This window comes from Sciurus carolinensis, chromosome 2, assembly GCF_902686445.1.
Source record: "Sciurus carolinensis chromosome 2, mSciCar1.2, whole genome shotgun sequence".
In the NCBI taxonomy this organism is placed as follows: domain Eukaryota; kingdom Metazoa; phylum Chordata; class Mammalia; order Rodentia; family Sciuridae; genus Sciurus; species Sciurus carolinensis.
The window spans coordinates 142,672,725-142,679,479 of record NC_062214.1 but is presented as its reverse complement, the minus strand read 5'-3'; the positions used below and the strand labels follow the sequence as shown (position 1 = coordinate 142,679,479).

The 6,755-nt window shown below is 40.7% G+C and overlaps 1 non-coding gene across 1 annotated transcript; it reads right to left on the bottom strand.

Annotated features, from left to right (window-relative positions):
* Positions 1 to 5,795: 5,795 nt before the first annotated feature.
* Positions 5,796 to 5,871, bottom strand: Trnaa-ggc (transfer RNA alanine (anticodon GGC)). Its single transcript has one exon. It is a non-coding gene; the product is annotated as a tRNA-Ala (tRNA).
* Between the last annotated feature and the right edge of the window lie 884 nt (positions 5,872 to 6,755).

The window sequence follows — 6,755 nt, the reverse complement described above, 5'->3', positions numbered from 1 at the left end:
TTGGAGTAGTTTCTGTTTTTTACTCTTTCATTAATTTGTAACTTCAACCCATTATGATCTGATAGAATACAAGGTAGTGTCTCTATCTTCTTGTATTTGCTGACATTAGCTTTGTGGCATAATATATGGTCTATTTTAGAGAAGGATCCATGTGCTGCTGAGAAGAAAGTGTATTCACTCTTGGTTGGATGGTATATTCTATAAATGTCTGTTAAGTCTAAATTATTGATTGTGTTATTGAGATCTATGGTTTCTTTGTTCAATTTTTGTTTGGATGATCTGTCCAGTGGTGAAAGAGGCATGTTAAAATCACCTAGTATTATTGTGTTATGGTCTATTTGGTTTCTAAAATTGAGAAGGATTTGTTTAACATACATGGATGAGCCACTGTTGGGGGCATAGATGTTTATGATTGTTATATCTTGCTGATTTATGCTTCCCTTAAGCAGTATGAAATGTCCTTCTTTATCCCTTCTAACTAACATTGGCTTGAAGTCCACATTATCTGAAATGAGGATGGATACTCCAGCTTTTTTGCTGAGCCCATGTGCATGGTATGTTTTTCCCCATCCTTTCACCTTTAGTCTATGGGTATCTCTTTCTATGAGGTGAGTCTCTTGCAGGCAACATATTGTTGGATCTTTCTTTTTAATCCAATCTGCCAGTCTATGTCTTTTGATTGATGAATTCAGGCCATTAACATTCAGGGTTATTATTGAGATATGATTTGTATTCCCGGTCATTTGGTTCATATTTAAAATTTTTGACACATCTTGGTTCCTCCTTTATTCGACAGTTCCTTTAGGATAATTCCTCCCTTTGCTGATTTGCTTCTTTGTTTTTTATCTCTTCCTCATGAAATATTTTGCTGAGAATGTTCTGTAATGCTGGCTTTCTTTTTGTAAATTCTTTTAGCTTTTGTTTATCATGGAATGATCTTATTTCATCGTCAAATTTGAAGGTAAGTTTTGCTGGGTATAAGATTCTTGGTTGGCATCCATTTTCTTTCAGAGCTTGAAAAATGTTGTTCCAGGCCCTTCTAGCTTTTAGGGTCTGGATTGAAAAATCTGCTGATATCCGTATTGGCTTCCCCCTGAATGTAATTTGGTTCTTTTCTCTCACAGCCTTTAAAATTCTGTCTTTATTTTGTATGTTAGGTATTTTCATTATAATGTGCCTTGGTGTGGGTCTGTTGTAATTTTGTGTATTTGGAGTCCTATAAGCCTCTTGGACTTGATTTTCCATTTCATTCTTCAGATTTGGGAAATTTTCTGATATTATTTCTTCAAATAGATTGTTCATTTCTTTGGTTTGTTTCTCTAAGCCTTCCTCAATTCCAATAATTCTCAAATTTGGCCTTTTCATGATATCCCATAGTTCTTGGAGATTCTGTTCATGATTTCTCACCATCTTCTCTGTTTGTTCAACTTTGTTTTTGAGGTTAAATATTTTGTCTTCAATATCTGAAGTTCTGTCTTCCAGCTGTTCTATCCTATTGGTTATGCTTTCTATGGAGTTCTTAATTTGGTTTATTGTTTCCTTCATTTCAAGGATTTCTGTTTGGTTTTTTTTCAATATCTCTAACTCTTTATTGAAATGATCTTTTGCTTCCTGAATTTGCTCTGTTAACTGTCGATTGGTGCGATCGTTCAATGCCTGCATTTGCTCTTTCATCTCATCGTTTGCTTCCCTAATCATTTTAATTATGTACATTCTGAACTCCCTTTCTGTCATTTCTTCTGCCATGCTGTCGTTGGATTTTATTGATGTAACATCTAGATTTGTTTGGGGCATTTTCTTCCCTTGTTTTCTCATATTGTTCAGGGATCAGTGGGTCATTAAGATATTGCAGATTTCCTCTATCAACTTATAATGTCCCTGAAGATTGCTAGTATATCCCCTCTTATCCTTCAGTAGCCTGAAGTCTTGGAGGAGGTTGATAATGCAGAGCTCCACGAAGAAGCTGCCTCTCTAGGTGTGGTAACCCTCAGGTGGCGTATATTCCCTGCTAGTGGGCAGAGGTGCCTCCACTTGTTGACCAATGGTCATCCAATGGGGAACTAGACTGCGGGCTGAGGCAAGGCCTGTTTGTGCCTATGTCTCTGGTTTTACTGTCCCTGTGGGAAAACCTCCCCCGGCCGGGAAGAGTCACTCGGTGGGGATGTCTCGCTGGTCAGTTGCCCTCCTAGAGGTTCCCCTCAATCTACAACTACCACCTGGGCTGGGCTGTCTTCCTCTGCAACGATCCCAGGGGCCTGGACCTACGTCCTGGGCCTGGGAGCCTCACCCTTCGCAGGCGAGTCTCCTTAGGCTGCCTCTCCCAGAGAATCTGCCCGCCGCCCTGGAAACTTCACTCCGCCCCTAGGCGTGTCTCTGTGCGGCTCTTCCAGCAAGAAGCCACCTAGCTCCTGGGACCCTTCTCTGCACCAATGGCCTGGCTATGCAGCCCCTCCCCTGAGCCACCACCTGGAGCCCCGTACAATAGCTCCGAGACACAGAGACCCAGAGACCCGCCACATACCTCCTCCTCCGGACAGCCGCCCGGTTTCCGACGCAGTCACTAGGAGTCCAAACAACTCACTTCGGGTCTCCTCCTCCCGCCAACCACCCGTAGCCCTAGGCAGTCACTCCAAGTCCAAGTGACCTGCCCTGTTCCTCCTCCTCCTCCTTGGGGTAGCCCCCCGAGTGTTCAGGAGCGGTGACTCCGAGACCAAGTGACTCACCACGCTCCTCCTCCAGGCAGGCCACCGGTGTTCAGGAGCGGTTGCTTTTAGTCCAATCAACTGACCACTCGCCTCCTCCTCTGGCAACCACCTGTGGCTCTGATGCAGTCACTCCCAGACTAAGCATCCCACCGCTCTCCTCCTCCAGGCAGGCCACCAGTGTTCTGGAGCAGCTGCTCCGAGTTCAAACAGCTCGTCCCACAGCTCCTCCTCCGGCAACTGCCCGCAGCTCTGATGCAGTCACTCCCAGGTCAAGCAACACGCAGCGCTCCTCCTCTTCCTCCGGGCAACCCCCCGGTGTTCAGAAGCGGTCGTTCTGGGTCCAAACAGCTCGCCACGCAGCTCCTCCCCAGGCAGCCGCCCGGAGCCCCAGCAGCTGCTCGAGTCCGCTACGCTGAGCCGCCTCCTCTACGATGATCCCAGTTGTCCGTGTTTACCGCTCCAGCGGGGGGAGGGGCGTCTCGACGAGCAACTCCACTTCACAAATTCCCTGCGTTCCGGGGCTACCGCCCCATCCGGGACGCCTCCCCAACAGGAGAGACTCACTAGGCGGCTTTGAGTTGGTCCCAAGTCTCTCACTATCTCCTCTTTTGAATCTTGCGTCCTGGAGCAGCGTGAAATGCAGCCGCCCTCTAGTCTGCCATCTTGGCCCGCCCCGTATTATCACTTTTAAAAGATAAAAATATAGTGTAACTGTAAGCAAAATAGAAATTTTAAAAATCATAAATATTATCAGTTCAAACATTTCACACATTAACAATAGAAGCAGAATTGTGATAGAACTCAAGCAAAGTAATATAATACTATAATTTTTCTACACTTGATAAGCTTATGGGTGATGGGATTAACAGTATATACTAGAGAAGGACACACTAACTTCCACTGGATTACTTTCTGTTTACCAGTTTTGGAGTTAGAAAAGTACACCATAAGACTGCTTCTACACATCATTTTAAATATTTTGTAAGAAGCACAAGAAAGAAATGTGCCTTTACTCTTATTTGGAAGTGAATTCCTGTGGTAGTCCTCTCTGCCATGTCCTGTGTGGAGGAGAAAAGGGTTAACTGCTGGAGGGGGATGTTGACTGTATATCACTCAATTATGCAAAAAAACTTATCTACTCAATAAATACACAAGAGCCAATACTCTTCAAATGAGAGGAGGCATGGCGGGTCTGGCCTTAACAACTCTGGCCTCTTAGAACAACAACTTGCCCAACACTCTTTTATTTATAACATACAGGTAAAGGGGGCCAGGACTGGGAGGAGCTTCTTCTGTGATGGACAGGATAGGGTGGAATTAGGTAAGCCATTCTCTTAGGGGGAAAATTCCAGAAAATTCCACTCCCACACAGCACCACATGCTTCCCGGCAGTTCCTAGAAGCCAGGCCTCTGCGTCCCATGACTCAACCTAGTCTGATTCTGCTAAATAAGAATTGCTTCCCACAAATTACTGTATTAAATTTTTAATAAAATATTAAATATGTGAGAATGACCAAAATTTAGTCACCACTCTTACTGTGCCAGGTGTTGTTTTAAATCTGTAGATATTTTTACTTGTATTCTCCTAACAATAACCACATTTACACGGAATCCAAGGTACAGAGAGATTAAATAAAATTTGCACCTAGCAAACACCAAAATCATTTGCATAAATTTATTCAACATGATTTTTCCTATCTTGACTTAAATACTTGCATTTTCCTTTCAGTTATCCTGGAACTGGGTATATCTTTTGTAAGATATAAAAGAATTAACAGAACATGTTAAATCATGATTGACACAAAGGAAAAGATTTGAATATGAGGGCCAGAAGTGCAGCTTTTACTACAAACTTGTCTTCAACCCACTATTCCTCTTCCCTCATACTCATGCTCACACTGGAATTCCAAACAATTGCTTGCACAGGTGTGTGTATGCATTCACTTTCATATATGATGGGGCTTGGTACTTTCTCCACCTCAGCTACAGGAGGTTTGCTTAGGAAACACCTTGCAAGTAAAAACATATGAAAGGACAGAAAGTGTAAGGAGATTTTACTCTTCCTGAATGGACCAAAAATCCAATGGGTCATTAACCTGACTGTGCCTTTCTTTCTCTCTCAGAAGTTAACATCCCAATCTGTGCTATAGCTCAGAGCTCTCTTAGCACTTACTACCATGGCTTGGAGAAGTGCTCTTCCTGTTTCCACTAGGGCCTTCTTCCAGTGTTGTTGCCTGTATTTATGTGCCTCTTCAGGACTCAAACTGCATGCTCTGAACTGACTGTGATGCTGTTTATCAGTCAGGTTATTGCTATTACAGGCCCTGTAATAATTTAAAATAACACACAGTTTATGTTAGAAGTCCTCAACATTTGGGCTTCAAATAGAACCTTCTTCAAGCTTTTTTATTCTAGGGAGTTCTCTTCACATTTATTTATTTTTTCATGTGTGCAAAGACCTAAACTTTAAGAACTGCCATTTCCCCTACAGCAAATATTGAAAGTGATTGCTGAATTCCTGTTATAAAATTCTTCCTCTGGCATGAAATGGATGTTCTTATGATCATCAGTGGGTTTTTTTAGGAGGAAAAAAGCACTATCAATATATAGATTTCAAATTTTGGTTTTAACAAAATGTATGATTGAAAAAGACCCACAAAAGCCCATTAGGTTAATTAACAAAATGTTCATTTAATTCTATCCTTAATTCACCAAATTATATCAGTTTTCCATAAATGGAGGTGGAGAAATTTTGATGTGAAAAAAATGTCTAAGTGGGAAAAAAACTGATCAGAAGTGATAGAAGTTACTTTTTTTGAAGCCTCATAGCTGCCACCCTAATTTTAAATGCCTCTAAATCTGAAAGTCTAACTCACATTTTGATTTTTTGAATGTAAATTTATATTGATAATACAAGTTCTGTGTTTTAATTCTTTTTCTTTCTTTCTTGTGTAGAATACAGTAGAGAATTAATACATCTTGACAAACAATGAGAAGCATATTATTCCCCAAATATCTAAGTCCTTTGAGGCAGAAAGGTTAGTATGAAGGCAGTTACATGATAAAATTATTATTTTTTCTTTTTTTTTTTTTTGCAGTGCTGGGGATTGAACCCAGGGCCTTGTGCTTGCCAGGCAAACACTCTACCAACTGAGCTATCTCCCCAGTCCATGATAAAATTATTGACAAAACTTTGATCTTAGTCTGATTGAAACAAAGAAAACAAAACAAATGTGCCCTTATTTTCTATACTTTTTCTGTCAGACAACAATATATGGGATTAGAAGTATGCCACTATAACTATTAGCTAATCAATATTTTCTTTTACACATTTTAATATACTTACGGTATGAGAGACAATTATTATTTATCAAGGACAATTCAAGCATACTGAGAAAGATGGGAAATAATGGAAAATTATCCTTACAGAATTTTGTTCTGTCAATAATTCTGACATTTAATATGTACTTTTAAGATGTTTTCTTTACTAAACACTAGGAATACTGAATCCTAAGGGTTTTAATGTTCCAGTGAGGGAAAACAGCCCAATTAAAAAAAGTTCAAGGTGCCGTGAAAACATTACAAAAGAAGGAAGTGTTCTGTAAAGGGCTTACGAGCAGTCTAGGAGGTGGTAACACTGGTACTGTTTGATTGATAAGAGGTTTGTATCTGCCACATAGAAGTGGTGATAATGGAAAAACTTTTCTGGGAGGAGTACAGCATGACCAAATTGTGTGGATACTTGAAAAAAACATTGATCATAAGGAAATGGCTTGAGAATGAGCAGTGTCTGTATTTTGGGGGGACTGGGATATAGGGTAGGGGTACGGGTGAAGAAAGAAGTGACTGTCAAAAACTCAAATAATGGCCATTCTTTAATGGTTACTAACCTGTTATGAAGCTACTAAAAGATTTTAAGTGGAAAAGCAATGATCACATCTGTGCTTTAGAAGGTTACTCTAATAATACTGGGAAATGTAGATTGAAAATGTTAGCCCGGAGACAAGGGATATTGAATAATTAATTTCACAATGAATTAAATGTTAGTAA